Genomic DNA, 26,701 nt, shown 5'->3' on the forward strand with positions numbered 1-26,701 from the left:
CCCACATCTGGATTTTGAACTTCAGCCCTGTGAGGGAATAAATTTCTGTTGTTTTAAGCCCCCAATTGTGGTATAGGTATCCCTTGCTTTTTTGAAAGTTCCCATAATGCCATGCTGTTTGTATGAAAGCCCTTAGTACCTGTTTTTGCTAACCAAAAGGAATCTGAAGAGGATATTTGCTTTTATGAAAAAAGGCCCAAAATGACAGTAGTTCTCAGCACCTCAGCATCAAGCGACCATAGCTTTGAACTGTGTCTGTGAGCATTTGTGCTTGTTTCAATTTATCTTGCACATCCATTAGCAAAATAGCAAGATGTGTCCTAAGGTATCAGAAAAGCCTAAGAGAGATTATTTATGTTTTTTTATGTGAGAATCCAAAAAAAAAAAATCCTTACAAATTAATGGTAATCACTTCTTCACTTTATGCCATTTCAGTTTGCAAAAGATTAGAACACTCTGCTTAGAACACTTGAACATTAGAACACTCCACTTCCGGGGGCACCTGGGTGGCTCAGTCGGTTAAGCGTCCAACTTTAGTTCAGGTCATGATCTCGTGGTTCACAAGATTGAGCCCCGCGTGAGGCTTCGTGCTGACGGTTCACAGCCTGGAGCATGTTTCAGATTCTGTGTCTCCCTCTCTCTCTGCCCCTCCCGCATCCATACTTTGTCTCTCTCACTCTCAAAAATAAATAAAACATTAAAAATATTTTAAAAGAGAACACTCTACTTTCAGATAGTGGAGGAAGCCTGTACTGTGTCATGGCAGTCCAAGGAAACAAATCACTGCTAGAATGAACAGTATTCAATTTTGAAAGGCCACGTATGTAGAGAAAGCTTCATCAGAATACTGTTTCTCCAGTGTTAATTTATATGTTATGGCACTTGGGCTAACGCTAGCAATCTGATCTTAAACTCTACCACATAAACAACTGCAATTCATATATATTCATAACGCAACTGCCTCTTTTTCATTAAAATAATACCAAAATGGTATAGCTTATTGGATTTGGAGAATAACAGTATGCCAAGAAAGTAACTACCAAGGAGCTGTGCAGCCTCTACTTGAATACTCAAATGAACAATAAACTCACTACCTTTAAAGGCAGTCTCTTCCACCCTTGGATATTTTGTGGCCTAGACACTTTTTGTGTTAAGCTGAAACTGCATCTCCTAACATTACCATGTTTGGTTCTCTTTCCATGCCTTGAGGCCCAGGAAACAGTAGTAATTGCACTTTCCAGAACAACCAGCAAGCCTGATTCCCGGCCAGTGCCCTCCAGGTCTGTTCTTCCAGCAGACAGACTCCAGGCCCTCCTATCCTTTGAGCATGGCTCACCTGACTTGGTTTCAGTTCACAGCAGGGCTCCGGTGGCTCCCCTCGTCTTGTTTACATTAACCAGGTGCCCTGGCATTCAGCTCTGCGTCGTTTTGTGGCTAGTCAACACAGTACTGGCTGCTGTTCTCCCGTGACATTGCTGCATGGCTAGCTTGCCCAAGTAAAACAAGGTTTAATTAAATCTTAATGTTGCACCCGGCTCTTGCAGAACTGTTGTTCTCGCGTCCTTGTGCTATTAGCAGAATACATAATGAGAGCAGAGCATATGAGCGCAGAATCAGTCCCACTTATAAAAAGTACCATTTAGGCACTCACCCACAATTTCCTTTCACTAAGTTTACCTTGTGCCTTATCAGAGAGGTCTCAAGTTTTCCTCACTGACAAATAGACTTATGTTTATGGCAGTGTTTGTTCTTTTTGAGTTATGAAAGTGGCATCAAAAAATCTTAAAATACATTAAGATCTCTCAATGAAAAGAAGCACTGCTTAGTTCAGAAAATTTTGAGGGTTTCCCTGCTATTACCTTTTTACATTCATGAATTGTCTAAACCAAAAGTACTCGTCTTCTGAACTCTACAAAAGCTAAATAGCCCCATAAGTTATTCTGTTTCTGAATGGCTGTCATTTCTCTCTTGTTTTTAATTTATGAGAGAAATCATCATCATGGTTATTACTCTCTGGGAAAAAAAGTCAAATAAAAAGTGATACCACCCAGGAATCCCTGAGATGACTAATTTTTCCATTCTGGTCATAAGTCCCTAGGAAATGTCCTGTATCTCAATTGTTAAATGTTGATCCAATGAGAGTTATTTCAAGTTAACTGTTATTGCCTGCCTTACAGAAGTAGAAGAGGAAATATGATAACATGGTGTTATATATGCATGAAACTTGTCAACAACTTCAGTTGTGTCCAATGGCTAAAGACCAAAAAAAAAAAAAAAAAAAAAAACCTCACAATGTGGACTTTTTTGTACCATATCATTGAACTGATAATGTTATGAATATGTTATTTCTGGCAATTCACCTCTCACTTTCTCAACCTTTTCACTTCACGTAATACCAATTATTTGCTCTGTTTATTTTGTGATAAAAATCAAAAGGCATAGAAGACTTTCTGGACACCAGACTTCTGATTCCCATGTTAAGTACGAATATTTTAGGGGCACCTGGTTGGCTCAGTTGGTTAAGCATCTGACTCTTGATTCCAGCTCAGATCAGAATCTTAACAGTTTGTTCGAGCCCCACATCAGGCTCTGTGCTGTCAGCACAAAGATTCTCTCTCTCCCTCTCTCTCTGCCCCTCTCTCTATCTCTCTCTCTCTCTCAAAATAAATAAATAAAATTTAAAAATAAATTAACTTTGGGGGTGCCAGGGTGGCTCAGTCAGTTGAGCGTCCGACTTCGGCTCAGGTCATGATCTTACGGTTCGTGGGTTCGAGCCCCACGTCGGGCTCTGTGCTGACAGCTCAGAGCCTGGACCCCGCTTCAGATTCTGTGTCTCCCTCTCTCTCTGCCCCTCCCCACTCTCACTCTCTCTCCCTCTCTCAAAAAATGAATAAACATTAAAAAAATTTAAAAAGATAATTTTAAAAAATAATGTTTTAAAGCGGCTACATAGTATGAACCCCACTTTAGGTAAAAATACTATGGTACAGAATGTTGAGAGGTCTCTTTTCAAAGCTTCCAGGCCATGGGAAACTAAAATATCATGTGTGGGTGTAAATGTCCTCCCTTTAGTTCTTCCTATGCAAACTAAATTCTTTTAAAGTATATGTGAAAATATTTCAATCTGAGTCATCTACAAACCTTTGTGTCTATTTTTTAAAATATTTTTATTTAAATCCAAGCTAGTTAACATATAGTGTGGTAATGGTTTCAGGAGTAGAATGTAGTGATTCATCACTTACGTATAACACCCAGTGTTCATCCCAACAACTGCCCTCCTTAATGCCCATCCCCCAATTAGCCCATCCCCCCACCCGACACCCTGCCAGCAGCCCTCAGTTTGTTCTCTGTATTTAAGACTCTCTTATGGTTTGCCTCCCTCTCTCTTTTTATCTTATTTTTCCTTCCCTTCCCCTATGTTGATCTGTTTTGTTTCTTAAATTCTACATATGAGTGAAAACATGATATTTAATTTTCTCTGACTTATTTTGCCTAGCATAATGCATTCTAGTTCCATCCATGTTGTTGCAAATGGCAAGATTTCCTTTTTGATTGCTAAGTAATATTACATTGTGTATACATACCACATCTTCTTTATCCATTTGTCAATGGAGGGACATTGGGCTCTTTCCAGAATTTGGCTATAGTTGATAGTGCTGCTGTAAACATTGGGGCGCATGTGCCCTTTTGAATCAGCATTTTTGTATCCTTTGGATAAATACCTATGTATCTATATTATGTGTCTGTTAACTTGTATCAAGATCACGATTATTTATGTATAATGACTGATACCACTCTTTAAAAAAAATCTCGAGTACATTCACAACTAGAAATTGGAAGTATAAAATGAGAATAAAATCTGAATTTCTAAAAGATGTAAAGCTTTCATAGATCAAACATAAAAGCAATCAACTTTATTATTGGTTTATTGCTTTATTCCTTCATTTTTGCAATTGTCCCAGAGTCAACATAGAGTGCATTGAAGTCAATTTCCTGAACTGAGCTTGGAATATTTTTTGTTTGTGTTTGATAGACTAAACATCTAAGAGCTGTACAGGCAACAGCAGGGTTATATAAGATTCATCTGTAATACCTAGCCCAGTGTAAGGCTAATTTCTAGTAAATATTTATCAAGTGAATTGCTGACTGACAGATGGATTGACTGACTAAATCAATGACTATGAAAATATATTCCATGCACTGAACCAAGAGTCAATAATTATTGTGAAGCCCCATAGTTTTGATTAAAATTATCTTCTTAATGATGACAAAGATGGAGATCCTCTTCATGGTCGTTCATTTTCTACAAGCAAACAGCAAGACACAGTGAATTTGAAACAAATCTGAAACACTGAGATGTTGGATTCATTATATGAACAAGGCATCTCACATGTGCCCTCCACAGGTAGTCTCTGTTGAAAGGCCAACTGTGGGAATCAGCAACTTTATGTGGGAATCCATGGGGAAATCAACAGACTTCCTCTGCTATTTCTTATAACATTGTAACATTTCTTCCTCCAGCCATTGCCAGAGGCACCCCATAGCTGTAAGACTGAACCTCAGCCCTCCAACACAGACCTTCTCCAACAGCCACATTCAGCACGGAAGGTTTTCCAACAGCTGCCCCAAACCTAGAAGTCTTATATTTTGCACTTCCAATCCACAAGCAAATCTTAATGGGATTTCTTCCAAAATACATTTCTAAGTCCTTTCGCATTTTTCATATACATTTCTAACACTGGGTGTGAGTCTCCATCACTCTTGCCTGTATTTCTGTACTATTCCTCAACTTTCCTCCCTGCATTCAACCCTCACAATTCATTTTCCACACATTGGTTTATGTAATTTTTTAAAAATTCAAAGCAGATCAGTGATACTCTCTTCCAATATCATAGAGAACGCTTATTAAACTAAAAATTAAATCCAAAAATGTTATCAGGAGCTACAAATCCCTGTATTCTTTGTTTCTTGCCTACCTCTCTGATTCCAGTATCTTACAGTATCTTTCTTAGAGCACTCAAGACCCAGCAGTTTCCTGTTTGCTCCTTGAACATGGAAAGTGTTGCAAATTAATCTAAGCTGAATTGGTTCTGCAAAACACATAGGCACTATATGTAGATAATAATAGGGAAAGAAGCCTCAACTAGGTGAAGGTTAGTGATCCCCTCAGTATTATGTAATAGTAAAGCAAAGCCACTGAACTAATTTTGCCAAACACATATCTTTTAGACATACATGCTTGCATTAGTGAATAAACACAAAATAGTTTCAACAACCTCTTCTAAAAGTGCAACAAAGTTATATCTTTTTGTTCTTTGAAGTGCTCTGAATGTCACCTTTCAGCAGAGAGCATTCTAGAGGTAGAATTAGTATACCTTTAAAGTTGGATCAGCAAATGAAATGTTATTCTAACTCATGCCTGGACAGAGAACGATTTATGGATCAAGCCTGGGGTATCTCCCTTAACCTAAGGATATAAGCTTCATGCCCCATTAGAGTCTTAAACTGTGTTAAAATAAATATGAGGATTATCTCAAAAATATATAGGTCAATTTCACATATCATGATTTTTATCAACAATAATAATAAATACCTTTAATTTTATCAATAAAGGCCCATTTCTATTATTCATAATGCCAAGTACCAACATATTTATTTGCCAACAAATACCAGTTTAGTATTTTCTAATATCAGATCACCTGGTGTTGGTTAACAGAAGGACTAAAGTCTTGGTAGCTATTGCTGGAGTGTGACTTTTCTTACATGATTCCTGCAGATGACCTCTGGATTATGGGTTCTTGATTGAGACATGTTCTCTCTTCTTTCCTGGAGTCAAAGCCTAAGAAGCTGGAACTTACGTCAAATCATTCTTTGTACCCTAATAATTTTAACATTATTTCAGGAATTTTTCACTTGTTGCTGGTTCTATCTAGAAATTTATGTAAACATCCTTCCTAAAGCTCTTCACATGGTAGGCTCCTTCTCATTCTTCAGGCCTAAGCCCAAAATTATCCTTTTGAGGAGGGCTTCCTTCACCAAGCTATCCAAAGAATAGTGATAGTAAGCACAAAGTAATAATAGTAACCACAACTATAATAATAGGTAATAATGTTGACCACTTCCATGTGCCATGTACTAGGCTACCTACTGTACATTTATTATCTCACTTAATCCTCAAAACAACCCTATGAAGTGGAATATTTATCTTTATTTTGCAGATGGTGAAATTGAGGCACAGGATCTTGATGACATAATGGGAATTAGCAGAGCTGGGATTTGAATCTCGCGAGTCCCAGTCCAGAGTTCACCCGCTTTACAGTTAAAGCAGCACTGACTAACCCCACACTAATGGCTATCACAATATCCTGTTTATTTTTAATCGTTTTTACCATGTCACTAAGCATTTTGTATTTACTTAATGCTCTTTCTCACCTTTCACCAAAATAGAAATTTCTTGAGCGCAAGCACCATGCTGTCTTTTTTATCATTCCATCACAGGATGTAATACTTTTCCTGTTACATAGTTGGTACTTAATATGTTTTTGCAAAACTGAATTAGGGTAGTAGAATACAGGTACAGCATTGCTAATTGTGTTTCTCTCATTGACCCAAATCAATCCACTGTCGAAAGGGAAGCCATAAGGACTGGATTTACTGAATCTATGACATTCTCCACCACCTGTGAGTTATGTCTGATATCACAAGAACTCCATCAGGGGTTTACTGTGGCATATTTTAACATCTGACAATGTTACGGAGAAAGCACTCCTCAGATTTCATCTATTCTCCATAATATTGCCAGAGTGATATTTCTTAAATCAGAATTATAGGCAATTCAATAAGACAAGAAAATGAAATGAAAGATATAATGATTAGGAAGAAAGAAAGAAAACTTTCTTTGCAGAGGACTTTATTTATTAGAAGGTCTGAAAGAATCAAAAAGCTCCTTTCTAGGAGCTTTCACTAATAAGTGGTAATAGCAAGGTTGCAAAATACAAGGCTAATACACAAAACTCAATCTTTTCCCCATATACCAGCAATGAACAAATGGAATTTATAATTAACTACATATTACAAAAATGATATAGTTAGGTATAAATCTAACAAAATAGGTGCAAAATCTATATGAAGAAAACTAAGAATCCCTGATCAAAGTTATCAAAGAAGAACTGAACAAAGGGACAGATATTCAATATTGAAAGAAAGCCTCAATATTGTCAAGATGGCAGCTCTTCCCAATCAGATCTATAAATTCACTGCAATTCCAAGGCCCCTGGATGGCTAAGTCTGGTGAGTGTCTGCCTTCAGCTCAGGACATGATCTTGCGGTTTGTGAGTTTGAGCCCCGCACCAGGCTCAAACTGACAGCCAGAACCTGGAGCCTGCTTTGGATTCTGTGTCTCCCTCTCTCTCGGCCCCCGTTCCCCCCCCCCCACCCCGCTCACACCCTCTCTCTCTCTATCAAGAATAGATAAGGATAAAAAAAATAAATAAAAATTCCAATGAAACTCCCAGCAAGTTTGGAAATTCCCAACTGATTCTCAAGTTTATGTGAAATGGCAGAAGACATGGAATAGCCAACACAGTGTTGATGGAGAAAAACAAAGTCAGAGAACTGACACTACTCAATATCAATACTTACTATAAAGCTACAGTAATCAAGACCATGACATATTGGTGAAAGAATAAACAAATAAAATAGAGAATAGAGAACTCAGAATAGAATAGAAAATAGAGAATAACAGAATAGAGAGCTCAGCTATAGACCCACATAAATATAGTCAACTGAACTTTGACAAAGGAAAAAAGGCAATACAATGGAGAAAATGTAGTCTTTTCAACAAATTGTGCTGGAACAACTGGACATCTACATGCAAGGAAAAAAAAGAAACAAAAAGAAAAAGAGAAAAAGGAAGAAAAGAAAAAGAAAAGAATCTAGAAAAAGACCTGGCACCCTTCACAAAAATTAGTTCCAAATGTATCATAGTCCTAAATGTAAAATGCAAAACTTTAAAACTCCCAGAGGATAACATATGAGAAATCCTAGATGACAGTGGATATGGCAGTGACTTTTTACACAAGGAACCAAAGGCACGATCTATGAATGAAATAAATGATAGGCTGAACTTCATTCAAATTAAAATTTTCAGCTCCAGGAAAGACACTGTTGAGAGAATGAGGGGACAGGCCACAAATTGGGAGAAAATATTTGCAAAAATCACATCTGATAATAAGTTAGTATATAAAATATAAAATATAAGTTAGTATATAAAATATATAAAATACAAAAGAACTTTCAAAATTCAACAGTAAGAAAACAAACACCCCATTAAACATAAGCCTTATCAAAGAAGATATACACATGACAAGGGGCATCTGGGTGGTTCAGTCGGATGGGTGTGTGACTTCAGCTCAGGTCATGATCTTGTGGTCAGTGATTTCTAGCACCATATCAGGCTCTGTGCTGATGGCTCAGAGCCTGGAGCCTGTTCGCATTCTGTGTTTCCCTCCCTTTCTTTGATCCTCCTCCACTTGTGCTCTGTCTCTGTCTCTCAAAAATGAATAAACACTAAAAAAAATTTAAAAAAGAAGATATACAGATGACAAACATATGAAAAGATGCTCCCCATCATACGTCATCAAGGAAACGCAAATTAAAACAATAAGGAGATACCACTACAGACCTAATAGAATGGCCAAAATTGAAAACACTGGCAACACTAGATGCTGGCGGGGATGTGGAACCATAGAAACTCTCGTTTATTGCTAGTAAGAGTGCAAAATGGTACAGCCAGTTTGGAAGACAGTTTGGTAGTTTCTTACAAAACTAAATCATACTTTTATCATGTGGTTCAGCAATTGCATCAGGTGGTATTTACCCAAAGAAGTGAAAACTTATATCCACCCAAAAACCTACACACAGATGTTTATAGCAGTTTAATTCATAAGCGACCAAACTTGAAAGCAACCAAGATGTCCTTCTGTAAGTGAATGGATAAATTGTGGTAAATCCAGACAATGAAATATCATTCAGCACCAAAAAGAGATAAGCTATCAAGCCATACAAAGATATGAAGGAAACTTAAATGCATATTTTTAAGTGAAAGAAGCCAATCTGAAAAGTTTATGTATTCTATAAATCCAATTATATAACATTTTGGAAAAGGCAAAACTATGGAGATAGTAAAAAGACTAATGGTTTCCAGGGGGTGGGGGAGGAGAGAATGAATAGGTATAGTGAAGAAAATTTTTAGGGCAACAAAACTACTCTGTCTGAATATGCAATGGTACTTCAGTATACATTTGTCAAACTTCATAGACTTTACAACAACAAGAGTGAATTCTAATGTGAACTATGAAATTTGGGTGATAATGATGTGTCCATGTAGGTTCATTAATTGTAACAAATGTACCATTGTAGTGTGGGATATCTCCATAGTTGGAGACGTTTGGCATGTGTAGGGATAGGAGATATATTTCTCTTTATTTCCTGTTCAGTTTTGCTGTGAACCTGAAACTTCTCTATACGATAAGAATTATTAAAACAAACAAACAAACAGACTACATCAGAATTTCTTCACCTGCACCATTTTAAGGATGGTACCAAGCTCTTAAAGCTAGCATATGATATCTATCTCTCATAAACTTGTCCCTGACCATCTAACCATGCATGGTAATTTGTTACACCCAAACATGTATGTATACACTCACACACACACACACACACACACACACACACCCTTAAGCCACCTCTCACACTAATCAGTTAAAACTTCTTGTTTATTTAAGCAAAGATGTAGTCTTATGTATAGGCTCTCCTCTCTGAATGGTGAGATGTCGGCTTTGCTTTGATTGACTAATGCCTACTTCTCTTTCAAGCCTCGTTTCTTCAGAAGCCATTCTTGATTCTCCTCCAGTCTTATTCAGGTGTCTCTCACTGCACCCAGTATGTATCTTCTTTCATTACAGAACATGTGATATTATTCTATAATTGTTTATATATGTGACTGTATCCTTCAATACAAGATGAGTTCCTTGAAGTAGAATCTGTGTTGTTTTAGCACAGTTCTGTGTCCATAGTAGGTGTTCGAGAAATATTTGTCGGATCATTTTAATGGGGGAAAAGAAAGGTGGAGCAGTAAGTGCTGATCCCAGAGCATTCTCAGGACTGACAACCATCTATGGCAAACTACCCTTCAGGGAGGGTGTGTGTCATTGCTGGAGGCATTTTACATATTTAATGAATAGGGCCAACTTCATTCCCTGGTGATGTCAATATGGCATCTTTCACCAGCCTGAAAATCCTCTGGCACTGAAAATACACAAAGTCTGGAAGCTGTTTATAAGACTGAGAAGGTGAGTCAATAGACTCTGTTCCAAGTTGGCAAGAAGCGACATAGTCCTAAACATCTAAAGCTCCATAATTCACATTAAGCTTCTCATTAATTTAAATGTTAATGTAAATGTAAAATATGTTGTATTGATTTAGAACTATTTTTGTATGAATATTGCATAACTGAGCTTTCTAACAGCAGAATCCAAAAGGACATCCCTTCACATCAGCTTATGATTAAGAAAAAAAGTGAGGCTTTCTATTTTTCACTCTCTTTTTATTGTGTAAAATCCTTTGTTTTAGTTACAAGTTCTAGCTATGAGAAGCTATGAGAACTTCTGCCTTTGAGTGCAATTGATTTGGACAGTCTTGAGCAAAAAGATCAATTTCTGAATCTCTTCTTTCACAGTAATACACATATAACTTCAAATATGTATAGAGATTAGTATCTTTCCCATGTCACTGAGGAGAAACCTAGTCTTTATGACCATGCTGGCAATTTCACTCTATTCTGTTAGATTTCATCCAGAGTCTCCTTTCAGTGGGACTTCTGTTTCCTTACTTAAAAGGAAAACACAATTTTCAAAGAATGTCTCATTATGTTAGGCTCACTGTAATGAGTGATGAGATTGATAACTGGAAATTTTTGTATATGCTTACTTAATCTGTGCTGGACCTTGATGCAAAGTGTTTTATAAAAAGTGCTCACGGGGCACCTGGGTGGCTCAGTCATTTAAGCATTCATCTTTTGATTTTGGCTCAGGTCACGATCTCATGGTTTGTGAATTTGAGCCCTGTGTCGGGCTCTGCTTGGGACAGTGTGGAGCCTGCTTGGGATTCTCTCTCTCCCCTTTATGTCTACCCCTCCCCTGCCGGGGATATAATATAAATATTACATATTTATTATATATATAAAATATATATAATATAAATATTATATATTTATTATTTATTTATTTTTATTTGTAAAGTGCTCATGTGATCCCTAAAGCAGTACAGAGATGTGGCTACTCTCATTAACCTGTTTTAAGGATTAAGAAACTGTCCCACGGAGAGATTAAGCCTTTCCTAAAATTCCACAAGCAGAAAGAGTGATGTTGCTTGCCCAGGACTCAGGGTGGTCTGACCCCATGGTCTTTCTCATAACCACTAAGCATTTTGGGTCTCAAACCACACAATGCTACAGACACATATAAACCTAGAACAGTGCATTCTGTTTTTAAGAGATACATATTAAGCATACAGTTGAGGATTCCATTATACTACTGAGAAGCTGGGTGGGTGGGTGATATCCAGAAACCCGGTTTCTAATTTGTGGACACCTTGTTTCTTACTTCTTTCAACTAAACACTGTGAAATTTGAATTAATTGGTTTGTGAAGCTTCTTCCAGCCCCACATTCTATGACTTTGTATAATGATTCACTTTGTTCTGATCAACAAACCCTCTGCCCAGTTCTTCTCTGTACAACCACCCACCACGATGCTTTCTTGCATCCAATGCCTCTGCCCCTGCAGGCAGCCCTACCTAGCTCAGTTTTCTGTACAAAGATAGAAAGTAAGCATCCTGCTATCAACACATGTCTTTGAAACATGCTAAATATCAGGCAGAAAACTCAGGCTAAAAGATGGATAAGGCATTTTATTCCCCTGAACGTAGAAATGAAATACAAAAATCATAGTCCTGGGGAAAAATCAGACAAGGCCTTCCTATATCAAAATTACATTAACCAGTGCATTCAGAGGCTCACATAAATAACAGACCTAAGAGAACCTGTTGAAATGGAGTATTTACTGGCCTAGTGTGGCCAACAAGCTTTGTAATATCAAGATATATGGGATAGGAAGGAGGACTGCTCTGGAATCACACAGACCTGCTAACTTGGCCACCTTTTACCTCTTTCTGGGAAACTGACTCATGCCTCAGTTTCTTTACCTATAAAATTAAGCTCCTACTTCAAAATTTTTATAGGGTGATTATGAGGCTTAATCTGTAAAATAATGTAGGTAGCTTATCCATGTCAGAAATCTGGTACAGGTTTATATGAGTCTCCATTGTTCTAATAACAACCAAAAGAGCTCATGGTTTAGTTTTTAAATTATCTTTGTAAGTGGTAATTTCAGCTATCACTCAGTTCCCAATTTTAAAAATTGCTTTGTTTTTTGCAAAACAATGACATATGAAACACCAATTAGGTATGGCTATTTCACCAAGAGACATTTCTCCCCTTTGGGAAGTACCTGAGGGTGTGGGCAAGTCATGGTATAATGACAAATTCTGTAGAACAGCTTACAGCTTGCCATACTTTTCCAGCTTCTTCCCTTCAATATTAGGGCAGCAGAAAGATAGAAAGAAAGTGAACCAATGGTCATAAGGTGCCAATGTATCATGAATCCTAGGAGTTAAAAATAAAATTGTATTCAGCTCCCTGAGATATACAATTGATTTTTTACAAAATCAATAGATGAACCTGAAAGTAATTGACTACAGTCACCTTAGTATCATTTAACTATAAGTAACTAATTGTCAAGCAAAGATTGAAGCTAGCAATTAGGAACATATGATAAATTTATAAAAATTCAGGTTTTTTCTACCATGATAGTTTTGTTACTGCAAACTCTCTCTAACCATTGTATCTACATCAAACCACATCTTTAGAAGAAAAGTTATCACAGAATTTAAAAGATGGAAGGGGCCTCAGTAGCAATTTTGTATAAAGCTCTTATTTTTTTATGTGAAGTGATTAAGACCTAGTGATGTTTGGACACGCAAAATTAACTGGCTAATTATGGCAGGATTATTAATTGAATCTAGTTCCAGTTGTCAATTCAGTGCCTATATTTACTCATTTTCTTGTTGCTATATCAAACTGAGAAATCTGTAAATTACAGTGTATATTTTATAGTTTTCTGTGTTCATTTGACCATTAGGTTTGAAATAAAGTAATAATTATCTGTATAGTTGGAACTCATGACAGAAAGATGAGGTAAGAACAAGAAGTCTCTCAAATATATGTTCAAAAAGGTACCTATAGATAAAAAGCCTATGTATGGAAACCAATTTGACAATACATTTCATAATTGAAAAAAGAGCCTATGGCACATTTCAATAATACAATGCAATGAATATTGACAAAATAAGACTAACAAATCTAGGATGGATACACTAAACAAACTATATATATACAACTATATATATGCAACTATATGTATACATATATATAATGCATATGTATCATACACATATATATGTATTATATATAGACCCATATATGTACCTATGTATATGTGTGCATATATATGTATATATATATATATGTCTATATGTGTTTATGTTAGAAAGAGGAATATTTCATCAATTCATTCTATTGGGTGAGTTTGACAGGCAGGAATGTCTACCCTAAATTTGTTCTCATTCATATAACATGGTTTAAAAATATATCTGTGTTGTCTCACTCCAGGTGTAAAATAAACATCATCTGCCGAAATCCCGAGCACTTCTTTAAATTCTTTGGGTTTTCTCAGGAAGATCAGGACCTGTTGGAGAAATTTTGATAAGGTAAGTTCCAAGCTACTAATCTATTCTCTCGGGGCTTCCATTCTAGCTGCCCAAGTTCAAAACAAAGTGAGGTTTAAGAAGTCAAAAGAACAGGCAAATGGAAAGATGGATGCCACTTTTATTAATAATGCAGATAATATCTAAGGATGCTGTTTCAATGCTTGGCTAAAATAGACTCTGTAACATTGAATCCAAGATTTAGATAGATTCACTCATCCAGGCCCAGGAAGTTCTGGGCCACAGCAGGCTCCTCTGATATGGCAGCCTGGCCATTAAATTTCCAGCATGAAGTAGCAGATATAAGGCAGCCTGCACTAAAGATACAGGTGAATAGAATAGGTTAAATGATAAGTGGCAAAGTCTTGCTCCTGAGTTCACCAGACAAATAAACAACTCTAATGACCAAGGAGAGGAGAGAGTAAATAAATGGAGTAAAAAGAAGCCAAGAGGCTTTCTATGGTGGAATTTTCTTCAGATGGAAAAAAAATGAGAAAAGAGAATAAATATTCTTCCCTCATACCACTGAAGAATAGGAGTGACCCGTAAAACAGAAGAAGGGTCCATTAGAAGTTGCATCAGGACTTTATTAAACTAGTAGCACACCAAGAGAATTTCTCCTGGGTGATGAAGACAACCACAGCACTCTGATTTCTCCTGCTTTAAGGATATTCAAACCAGATTCAAGGAAGAATTGTTGCCAATGGTTTGTTAGAAGTCATGTGCTTTCAGAATCTCAATGGGTGTGTTGTCTGTATTGTCATAAAGCAGATAAGTATATGGTAGACATCTGCATTAATGGTTTTAGTTCATAAAGAAAGCCTACTAGATGATGTTTGATTTTTTAAGCATACTATTAAATTATTCTTTAAAGAAGGTGTGGAAGGAACAGTTTAGGAAGTAAGTGAGCTTAGGTAACTCCTCAGGGTGCTTATCTCAGTGAGAATTTATAATTGTAACTTAATGAATCATCAATGTTACTTGGCTTTATCTGTTGGTAAAAATAAAACCAAAAAATGGAACTTATTAAAAGAATAGAAAAAGAACTATAAGCTTGAATGTAAGAGTAAAATAATAAACCTGGTAAAGGATTTTGAACAAAGCCAACCATCTGCAGACATTCTTGGTCATGGGATCCGCTTAATACTTTCAACTGGATGATGCCTCTAGAATGAAGAAATGCTATTTCATTTACATTTATGTTTCTTCATCTGAGATTCAAGATCACGCAAGAAAAAATTTGATTTCTTTTGGTCATTTGAGTTAGTCTGATTTTGGTGATATCTTTGCCCTTTAGCTATACTAGCTAAGGATTAGCCAAGGAAAATATATAATGGATTAGAGCAACTTTGTCTCCTATAATGGAAGGACAGTCATCTGGATTTACCAATACACCATGAATACATATCATGGGGAAGAATTAATCATCAAAAATGAGATAAGATATCATCATGAAAGAGGAGTCTATATTTGATATTAGTTGATACTCAACACTTCATGGAATACATGGTGTATCATCTATTAACATGAGTAACCCACAAAAATGTAAGGGGTACACTGACATTTAGAAAGTTGATTATTAGCAAAGGTCTCTTTCATATATCTTTAAAGAATGATAAGGAATGTTGGGGTGTCCAGGTGGCTCAGTCAGTTAAGCCTTTGACTTCAGCTCAGGTCATGATCTTGCAGTTTGTGGGTTCAAGCCCTGTGTCGGGCTCTGTGCTGACAGCTCAGGGACCAGAGCCTGCTTGCTTTGGATTTTGTGTCTCCCTCTCTGCCCTTCCCCGACTTGCGCTCCCCACCTCCCAAAAATAAACATTAAATTTTTTTAATGAATAAAAAAAGAATAACAAGGAGGGTCAACTAAATTTGACACTCAAAACTTATACTTCTGTAAGTTATTATGAAAGTATGATTAAATCTATAAAGGTCCTGATCCTATCTTATATTCACTCTGAAAGGAAGGGCTATCCCTTGTCATCAAACCTCTGCTCCTACAGGGAATACGGACTTCTGATATTTAAAGGAGGAGCCTGGTTTCTCCCTCCAACCCATTCAAGTGTGGAATGGGAGCCCTTTTGATTTAAAATATTCTGCTAGCTACATTTAACCAAAAAAAACAAAAACAAAAAACAAAGAAACACAGCCTAGTGTTGTAATCTTGACAATGGGTATCTAAAACCATGCTTGAACTAAAGAAACCACAGAAGACAAATGGGAAAGAAAATTTAGTCCTTGAGAAGGTGATCTCAAGAAGGGACATGTAGAGTGGTCCAACTACATTTCAGTGCCTAAAGGTTTGGAAGTCAGGAAGCATGACCATAAATGCACATGTTGAGGAACTTGTTTGATGTGTCTGCTGTTGTCAGTGAGGTATGAATTGTATAGAAATGAGGCCATGCATGTAATCTGTTTTCAGCCCTACAATTTGGAGCCATGGCTTCCTTCTGCTGAGATGCCAGATTAGATACCCAGCTATAATTATATCCTGGGGAAAGTAAAAGCCATTCAGTAAAGGGACTAGTCCCCCAAAACAAATAAACAAAAATATACTGAAAAAGAGAAGAGAAACAGTAAGGAAATAGAAAGACTGGGGCTTCCCTGGGGAAGCCAAACCTAAAAATCCTTCACAAAACAAAGACCTTTAGAGAGGGATAAAGTGGTCCTAGTTCAGTAGGGTTACCTGCTGCAGAAAGGGACAAATGAAAAATCCTAATTTAGGACCCAGAGTTTAAGACCTAAGATTTCCTCCAGATTAAGTACAACCAAAGATGTGCTCATTGCTGACGTTAACAAATGTTCATTGAAATAAATCATTTGAATGGATAATTAGATTCATTATAAATTGATGAGACTATTTTCTAAAATATACCTGTTTGTCCTTCTAGTTTAGAATGAGTCAATGAGTTTTTTTTTCCTTTTCCTCATATCCTCAAAACCTTAATAATATCATTCATTTAGCATATTGGGAGACAGAAATGAAAAATAAAATCACAGGTAACTAAAGAGAAAGCTTGTCCATCCCTGGTAGACCTATCCTAAACAATATGACCTCAGAAGTTCAAGGCTATTTGGTTTCTGGGCACCAAAAAACCACAGCATAATAAAATTAGATGATAGTGAAAACAGCCTAACTTTAATTTTTCCTTGAGATTTGTCAACTTTCTAATCACATTTAAACCAGTTAGTAAAATGATTGGATAACAGGTTCTAAAGAAAAGTTTGTATCATCAGGGAAATATTCCAAGAAACTTTTGCAAAAATATATTAAAATCTTAGGGGAGATCAGAAAATATAACTACCCCTTGGATTAACTATCACAGCTCTTCCCTTATGTTGTGTTTAAGTACTGGCATGCAGACTTTTGTCGCATTTGGAATTTTTATCTTAATAGGAATTGGCCCTATCAGCATTTAAGTTTGTTTCTGACTTCTGCTTGCTCATAGAAGGACTGAGAATTATTGTCTTCTATAAAGGTGGTTAAATGGACAGAGCAACAGATTGTAACAGGCTTCAAATAGTCTTGTCAGGTTTGTGATTCATATACAAAAACTAGACATCTATGCAGTTAAGTTGCAGTGACTGTTCCTTTATGATTGACATTTTTATTTAGGAACAAATAGAGTTCCACTTATTCCTGGAAACATATCTATAAATTAGATCCTCCAAAGTCTAAAATGAGATACGTAATTTCAAATGAAACAATATTATTGCCTCAATCTAAAAAGAACTAAAAGGATATTTGCTATTATCACATCCATGGGAATTTTTTTGATAAAAAAATATAGCTTTTTCCAGTTTGGGTTGTCTCTGAAATGTGGCTGTATTGGTAGTGACTGAAATAGTTATTAGATCTGATTCATAGAGTTCTTGGTAATAGAAAAAGCATGCCCACATTCTCATGACTCAGGCCCTAGTTAACAAATTCTTATACCATACATCTAATGATATGAGATGTCTCCTCCTTGGCCTTTAAATTAAAAACTGAATTAAAAGACCCAGTGATGGCAAGAGTATAAACAAAGAGCATTTTTATAAAATGCTGTTGAGAGAGTTACTTGGTGTAACCCTTGCAGAGACCAATAGGGCATTCTATCAAAAGTCTTTAATAGTCAGACTGTCCCTAACATTTCCTTTTCTAATATTCATCCTAAAGAAATCAGTGGCCAAATGGGTTAAGACATTGTACATGCACAATCATTGGAGCATTGTAAATATCCGAAACAACCTATATATATATGGCAGTAAAGGACTTGTTGTAATATGTCCTAATGATATAATAAGACACTATACAGTCATTAGTGATGATGCTGTTGCTCCAAATGTATAGACGTGGAGATATTATTTATATTATTAATTTTAAAAATCTGATTATAGCAAATTATGTGTGTTACCAGCAATTTATATATTATGTATTTATATAATGCATGGATATGTATAGAAATATCTGAGTGATGAGATTTTGACTTATTCTTTTCATATATTTTCTGAAGAAATAGACATGGAAAACAAATTGAAAAAATAAATTGTAAACGAAAGGAAAAGATTTTCAAAGGGTAATAAATGACCCTTTACATCCATTAAAAGACATGTACACATACTATCTTTTTATAATCCATATTGTTTTCACACCAGAAGGAGGCCTGAGTAGGAGGTCAATCTGTGGACCTACCATGTTTTCCTGGGAATGAGGCTGAACTATGACTCCTATTGTCCTGGTTTATAACAGTGACAATATCCCTTGCCTGTTGTTATGAGGACTGTGACCTCTAGCAATATGCTAAAAAGCAAGGGGAAGCAGGGTGAAAACTAATATAAATGACACAGTTGATCGTTTACAAATAGGACTAAACAAGAAGAATGCCAGATATAATTCCCAGAGCCAGAGATTAAAAAGAGACATTGGAGATGGTTGTAAGGGGAAGGCAATAATACACACTATGCATGTTGCTCAGCAACAAAGTGAAGCCAAGATTACTACTGTCTTTCTAGGTGTTTGGGGGCTCAGTGAAAGGAGTGCATGATTGGCAGAAGGACTGCATGACAGACTCACAATTCTACAATCCTGTAAAGTGCAGAAGAAAGTGTTCAGGGAGGTGCAAAGGCAATGCTTTAGCCCTTATATAACCAAAGTCCAATCTCTGTAAGCAACTAAATGCTCAAGTAAATACCCTTCAGGCAAAGTCCCCTACTCTTTCATCTAGACTGTCGACCCTACCCCTTTCCCTGGGATGTTGAAACCACCACCACACTGCATTCATGGAACAGTTAGTATCCCTGAGGTGAAGAATGAGTCCTTGGCACCCAAGGCTAAGACAGGAGCAGCCCAGTCTTTCAGCTGTAGGTTCCTTGGAAATTGCTTTTCACTTAGCATTCTTGGATGGATCTGTGTTGGTGTCATGAAACATTGGGAATCCCTTGAAGAGGTTTTGAATGGGTCTGTTCTGGAGGAGTCTATTTACCCCAGTCTACTTAGTTAACCATCTTGATAAAAATGGCAAGTAAAAATAAAGGAGGAAGGGCTTCCTATGCATATGACTAGACCTAAGCCTCTTTGCAGAAATTATCTCAGTGAATCTTCACAACACCCTTTCTACCTTCCTTTCAAAGTTAAAGAGGAGTTAACTAACTTGGTCAAGGTCATTCAAATAGAAAGGAGGGGTGCCTGGGTGACTTAGTTGGTTAAGCGTCAGACTCAGGTCATGATCTCATGGTTCGTGAGTTCAAGCCCTGCATTGGGCCCCGCGCTGATGGTGTGGAGCCCACTTGGGATTTTCTCTTCCCCTTTCTCTCTCTGCCCTGCCCCTGCTCACTCACTCACGTGCACTTTCTCCCTTTCAAAATTAATAAATAAACTTAAAAAAAAGAAGAAGAAAGAAAGAAGATGGGTATGGGATTAAAATCTAGGCAGTATTATTCCAATTGTAATCGTTGGCAGCTCTCCTGACTCTCGTAGAACAGAACACATTCTAGTGTTTGTGGATGACTATTGTTTAACGTAACAGTAATCCTTTGAAAATACTGACATCAGATGTAACCAAGCAAAAGGCACCCAGGACTCAGAATTTTGATTTTTCAGATATTCTTTTTGTAACAGAAGAGGGCAGTTGGTGAATTAGAACCTCGTTCTTCTTCCTTAGTTTTCTTCTTTTGCATAGCCATGATAAATAGCAATATATGAGTGAACTCCAATAGCTTTAAAAGGGAAAGACATCTGAAAGAATCCAGCACTGTACCAGAATGTTGTACCTGAAGGGGGGAAAGCACACCCTTAAGCATGCTGTATTTGGTAAGTGGTAACCATTTGGAAACAGAGGTGAAATGAAAATTACCTGCTAAGTCTCAGCCATTCTACAGCACATTTCAGCTGAGAATGCTTAAAACTAAAATACCCGAGAAGGCAAGCTATTTGCAGTTATATTTGTACGTGATCTTATTTTCTCTGTGTGCGAGGAGAGATTTCCCTTCGAGGTTGTCACTGTTACCATTGAGCGCTCACTCACTCATTCAATAAATGTTTATTGAACATGTACATCATGCCAGAGAGCTGAGCACTGGGGTTACCCAGGTGAATAAATGTTCTCTTCTGTGGAGGGAAGCAAGGACAGACCCCAGGATCTTAATATCTTAATAGTACATGGTAGAGACGAGAGGAACAGATGCACATTAACATAAAGATATATATGCTTGCCCACATATACGCATATGCTATCTTACCACACTGAAGGAGGGAAATATCAATCACACTGAAGATATTAACAGAATGTCTGGGTGGCTTCCACCTCGATCGCAGAAGATTTCATGGATGAGTTGAGTTTTGAAAAGTTTTGGGGAAAAAAAGAATAAAGTATTGTGGCACAGAATGTGGAAACATTTTCTATTTTGGCAGAGATAATTTCACAGAGAATCTGAAGAGTCCTCAGCATCATGAAGGAGTATAATTTGAATTAGGAAACAGCTCAGGTAAAACCCCCAGGTAGGAATCAAATATCAGACTTGATGTGTATATTTTTTCAGAGTATTTCTTTTTTTTTAATTTTTAAATGTTTATTTCTGAGAGAGAGGGGGAGCCAGACTGTGAGTGGAGGAGGAGCAGACAGAGAGGGAGACACAGGATCTGAAACAGATTCCAGGCTCTGAGCTATATAAGCACAGAGCCTGACCCAGGGCTCAAACTCATGGACCGAAGATCATGACCTGAGTTGAAGTTGGATGCTTAACCGACTGAGCCACCCAGGTGTCCCATGTTTTTTCAGAGTATTTCTAAGTGAAGTCTTAGAAACAAAATTAGTCTTAGAAACAAAAGATCCCCTTCAGGTGCTTCATTTGAAATCTAAAGTCTTTGTATATGAAATGATGTGTAACTATTACACTTCATTGTAATAAATAAAAGTAAGCCAAAACCATTTTTAAAGGCTTAGGCCTTAGATCAAACAGGGTTAAAGTCCCTGCTTTGCAAATTACTTTTTAAACTTGAAAAAAGCACTTACTTCTCTTGCCTCCAGGTTATTTATGAAAGGAAGTTTACTGTGCGTCACTGCATGCAAAGAACTTAGCACACTGGCACATAGTACATGCTCAGTAAATGTAAGCTAGATTATTATCAAGAATACCTCTTTGCAGTTTTATTAAGAATATAACATAAAAGTGATGTGTGCACTGACTGATGCAATTTGTTTTTTGCTTCAATAAAACAAGTGTATTGAGACATTACCATATCCTAAAAATTATGGCAGACAGTACAGTATGGTGATGGACAGGGTTGAGTCCTACCTGCCAGGGCATCTGAGTTTATTTAGGTCCCATTTTAAGCAAACCACAATGGCTATCTGGGGTTCCTATTTGCTCTTTATTTACCTATTAATTCCAAAGAAATTCAAAGATCCCTATAGGATATTTTGGTCATCAGAAACCATTTCAAAATGCCTCTAGAACAATGTAGTATTGAATTACTTTTGCACTTAAAAAATGTTCCCGTTACTTAGATACTTTTACCTTCATTAACATAGGATCCTCCTGCCATTAACATAGCAGACTTCAGTGAAGTAAACCCAGGGCTGGAGGGAATGAGTGGAGGGGTGAGGAGAGTTTTGGAGGGAACTGATAATTCAAGGATGTAAATGACTTGCCCAAGCTAACAGGACTAGTGAGAAAGGAATTCGTCTGCAGTAAAATTGCCTCTGTACAGAATGAAAGAGTCATCTCTTTTTCCTCAGAGCCCAGGTGGGGCTAGGCCTAAGGAAGTAGATCAGTATTCAGCCTGTGCCCATGAAATTCTCAGCTTCTTTTACAGCCACCCTTTCCCTTATCTGGTCAAAAACAATTCCTCACCACTTGCAGGTTGCTGTACAGCCATTAAGATTACACCTCTGCTCTTTCTTCTGTTTCCTCCTCAGACAAAAATATTCTGTCCTGCACTAAAATGTGGTGTATCCAAATAACAGAGTATCATTTGGTAATAAAAACGAATGAATACCAGGATATCCTATGACATGGATGAACCTTGAAAACATTAGGATCAATGAAAGAAACCAGACACAAAAGAATCACATATGATATGATTCCACTTATATGAAATGTTGAATATGATACAGATATAAGTCCATATCAATATGAATATAGAATAAGCAAATCTATAGAGACAGAAAGTAGATTAGTGGTTGACTAAGGCAGGATGAGGGGGATGGGGAATGGCCACTAATGGCATAAGGAGTTTCTTTTTGAGATGACAAAATGTTCTAAATGAGACTGTGGTGTGGTTGCACAGTTTTTAGTGTACTGAAAACCTTTGATTTTTATGTTCAGATGACTTATTTGTATGGTAGGTGGATTCTATTTCAATGAAACTGTTAATCAAATAATCATCGTGGGAATGGCCAACATTATTATAACCATGTCATATTTGCATGTGGCAAACATTTTACATATGTTAACTTTGCATCTCTGTTGAACTCTTCAAACAACATTCTTATGCTGGTTGTATTTTTACTCCCATTTTTTTTTTTTTTTAATGAGCAAGCAGAGAGAAAGCTAATCTTCCAGTCACACAGTTAGGAAATGACAGACTTAGGCTCAGGAAGCCTAGTTTCAGAATTCTGCCCTTTCAACTGCTTTGCTATTCACATGCTTTCGACAGTCTTCCTTTGCCCTTATATCTCTGTGTTCTGAGCACATGGAAGCAGTTCCTGTGCCCGGATTCCCTCCCCTTGCATGTATTTGTATGGTTTCTGTCTTCACTTTCATTTTTCCCCATAGATAAGGTATAATTGGTATACAATAAACTGAACACATTTCAAGCGTATAATTTCATAAGTTTTGACATGTATAACATTGTAAAACCATCATGCAGTCAAGATAATCTAATCAGAATAGTAAACTTATGCATCATCCCCAAATGTTTCCTCATGCTCCCCGGCCCTCCTTCTGGCCTGATGTTCCCACCTCCAGTTCATTCCAAGCCACTGCTGATCATTTGCTGTCACTTACAGAATCATTTTTATATTCTGGAGCTTTCTATTAAAGGAAGCACACAGTATGTATACCTTTTTTCTTCAGATTCTTTCACACAGCATAACTATTCTGACTTCCATGTTAGTGTGTGCCTAAAAGCCCATTTGCTTTCATTGCCGAGTATATCCCATATATGGGTATGCTGCAGTTCTCTTATCATTCAGGCATTGGTGTACGTTTGGATTATTTTCAGCTTTTAGCTATTGCAGATAAAAATACTATGGATACTGGTGTACAAATCTTTATAGGAACATATCCTTTCATTTCTTTTGCATAGATACCTAGGAGTAGAATTGCTGGATCATATGGTAAACCAAACTCTTTTCTAAACTGGTTGTGGCACTTAACATTCCCAACAGCGGTGCACGGGAGTTCTAGTCCCTCCACTTTCTTGCCAACACTCTTTGATCTCAGTCATTCTGGTAGATGTGTAGCAGTATCTCATTGTGCTTACAACTTGAATTTCCCTAATCACTAATGATGTTGAACATCTTTTAATGTGCTCATTTGCCATCTATATGGCTTGTAACTTATTCACTATCTTTCTTGTATGAGTTGTCTGTGTTCTTACTATTAAGTTTTATGAGCCATATATACATATATATGTATGTATGTATATATGTATGTATGTATGTATATATGTATGTATGTATGTATGTATATATGTATACATATATGTATATATATCCTGCTTACAAATCTTTTATGAGATACATGGTTGGCAAATATTTTCTCCCAGTGTGCAGCTTATCTTTTCCTTCTCTTGACAATGTCTTTCCAAGAGTTGAACTTTTAATTTTGGTGAGGTCCAATTTATGTTTCTTTCATGATTATGCATTTGGTATCATACCTAAAATATTTTCGCCAAACCCAAGATCACAAACCTTTTTCTCCTATGTTTTCTTCTGTAAGTTTTATAACTTCACATTTTACAGTTATGCCTATGATCCATTTTGATTTAACTTTTAATGTATGGCATGTGGTATGGACCACAGTTCATAGTTTTGCATATGGGCATCTAATTGTTCCGCACTTTTTGTTGAAAAGACTATCCTGTCTCCACTGAATTATCTTTTTATCTTTGTCAAAATTCATATATGTGTGTGTATCTGTGTGTATTACTTTCTCATCATCTTTGCTTATCAAAATCCCACTTATCCTTCAAAGTTAAGTTTAGATGCCTCACACTCTAGAAAACAACCCCCAAATTTTCGTATTTATTATACTTTGTAGTCATGGTCAAGGCAAATAACACTCATATATTAACAGTGATTATCTCCAGCTGTGGGATGTGGGATGATTTATAGTTTGGTTAATATACTTTGTCAGTATTACCTGAATTTTCTACCATCAGTATTTGTACCTCATAGAAAAAAATTGATTTTATATATGTATAGTGTATTCTTTGCCACGTACTTTCACGTAGATTTTTTTAAATGTTTTGAGTAAATAAAATCCAATACACACGGGGACACACACACACACACACACACACACACGTTATTGGTTCATGTAACCAAAAAAAAAAAAAATCGCAGGACAGAATAGCTTTGGCATGGAAAGATCTAGATGCTCAATAGCTAGTATGTGGAATCTATTGCTGCTAATTTCGTGGCCCTTACTCTTCTTACTGCTGGCCTTTTCCTCAAAGGTAAGAAATACCCAAACCACCACAGGATTAAGTTACTTTGGCAGTCTTGGAGATGCAGGGTAGTTCCTTTCTTATCGTTCTTGAGAAAGGTTTGTGGTTGGCCTGCCTGGTCACTTGCCCTCACACAACCAATTATGTGGACTCTGTGCTCAAGTTATTTCTCACTGTATAACTATATTAGGTACTCATTCCTACCTGAGTATCTGAGGGTTAAGTCTGGAAAAAATAAACTGAGATGCTATATCAAAATACTAGCTAAAACACAGTAAAATGTCTAAACTAACCAATGTCTACTACTTTCCTTTTTTATATCACCCAAATAATCTGGTTACATAGCTATCACCCCAAATTTTAGAAGTTTGGAAACTGAGATTATTCAAGTTCACTGTCATAGTTTTCTATAGCTTCTGTAAGAAATCACCACAAGCTCAGTGGCTTAAAACAACACAAAGCTATTATTTATGGTTCTGGAGGGGATACGAATCAAGATGTTGTCAGAGTTGACTTTCTTCTGGAGGCTCTATGGAAGAGTCTGTTTCCTTGCCTTCTCCAGCTTCCAGAGGCCTTGGTTTGTGGTCCCTTCCTCCATCTTCAAACAACTTCAAAGCCAGTAGTGTGGCATCTTCAAATTGCTCTCTCTGGAATGCTAACCCTCCTGCCTTCCTCTTACAATGATACTTGTGACTAGGGGCACCTGGGTGGCTCAGTCAGTTAAGTGTCCAACTTCAGCCCAGGTCATGATCTCTTGGTCAGAGTTCGAGCCCTGTGTCAGGCTCTGTTCTGATAGCTTAGAGTATGGAGACTGCTTTAGATTCTGTGTCTCCTTTTCTCTGCCCCTCCCTGACTCACACTCTGTCTCCCTCTCTCTCAAAATGGCATGGGTTCTGGGGATTATGATGTGGACATCTTTGCAGGGCCATAATTTGGCATAACATAGTCACTTGTATTTGGAGGTAATGTTGAGTCTTCAATCCATGTTTCCCAACTTGAAGATCTGTGTCTTTTCTACTTTATCATAACTTTATAATGTAACAGTGGTTGTGTATAAGCTTGTCTAGATTTAAAATTCTGGGAGATCAGGGAATTTCACCTACTATAGCAAATAAGCATGTGTTGGCGGGGAGAGGAGTGCTTTTTCTCTAAGACACAAGGTATAGGTGGGGAATAAAAGTTCGATTTCACTTGTAACTTGCATCATTCCACACTGGCAGTTGCCTCCTTGGACCTCCTTCTTGATTAATAAAGCAATAATATAGATTTGTTTGCATCTCCTTTATTTGATGAATTCTGTTTCTAGCAGAAGACTATGGATTCCATCAGTAGGCAAATTACTTAATAGTTTCCAAATGACAACTATAATTCTTTCTCAGCTGTTCCTACATGTGCAATGAAAAGCAGAGAACTAAGGCAGTTGCATGAATAATTTAAACAGTGAACCTCAGTTGGCTCAATTATCTGATTATTTCTATAAGCATCTGGATATAATTTTAATTTTTTATTCTGTAATGCTTTTTTAGTTTACTTTAACATTTGTAGGCAATGCCTTTTAATAAGTCACTTATTTCTTCCATGTCCTAACTTCAACTTAACAAACATCATTTAATGAGCAACTAATACATGCCCCAAACTGTGCTCACATCTATGGTGGCTAAAC

The 26,701-nt window shown here is 36.9% G+C and overlaps 1 protein-coding gene across 6 annotated transcripts in view; it reads left to right on the forward strand.

Annotated features, from left to right (window-relative positions):
- Positions 1-26,701, forward strand: part of LRRC4C (leucine rich repeat containing 4C) — a 1,211,302-nt gene that overhangs the window by 1,003,568 nt on the left and 181,033 nt on the right. For all 6 annotated transcript variants that reach the window (XM_040495407.1, XM_040495403.1, XM_040495404.1 and 3 more), the window contains one exon: positions 13,792-13,889. The gene's annotated coding sequence lies outside the window, so the exon portion shown is untranslated. The remainder of the gene's footprint in view (positions 1-13,791; positions 13,890-26,701) is intronic.

Source organism: Herpailurus yagouaroundi, unplaced genomic scaffold, assembly GCF_014898765.1.
Source record: "Herpailurus yagouaroundi ecotype Mexico unplaced genomic scaffold, PumYag 187, whole genome shotgun sequence".
Lineage (NCBI taxonomy): Eukaryota > Metazoa > Chordata > Mammalia > Carnivora > Felidae > Herpailurus > Herpailurus yagouaroundi.